We start from the raw sequence: 376 nt of genomic DNA, 5'->3' as shown, positions 1-376 counted from the left end.
AGAGCACTATTTCGGATAGTTTTTTAGGGTTTTCTAAAGAACATTCGCCATTGAAAAGGTCTATTCTCGAAAATTACGACAGGTATGCTTATTTCGTTCTGTATCGTTTCCGGGGTGACAACGCGTGTTTGTGTGACTCTGTAGCACACCCAATACCTTGAAAATATTTTTCCAACATCCCAGAATCACCCTCATAACGTTAGATCCGTCATAGTAGCACATACGGATTCTCGCGCCTGCACAGTTGTACGTATTCTTCGCATAGGCCGAAGGTAGGCTGGGTTATGATAGGTTATAAGTTATTTCGCGTTAGCGTAGAGAGCACTATTTCGCATAGTTTTTTAGGGCTTTCTAAAGAAACATTCGCTTTTGCAAA

Source organism: Odontomachus brunneus, unplaced genomic scaffold (genome assembly GCF_010583005.1).
Source record: "Odontomachus brunneus isolate Ranch 3 - 2012 unplaced genomic scaffold, Obru_v1 Obru_scaffold_080, whole genome shotgun sequence".
NCBI classification, from domain to species: Eukaryota; Metazoa; Arthropoda; class Insecta; order Hymenoptera; family Formicidae; genus Odontomachus; species Odontomachus brunneus.
This window is presented reverse-complemented; position numbering follows the sequence as displayed.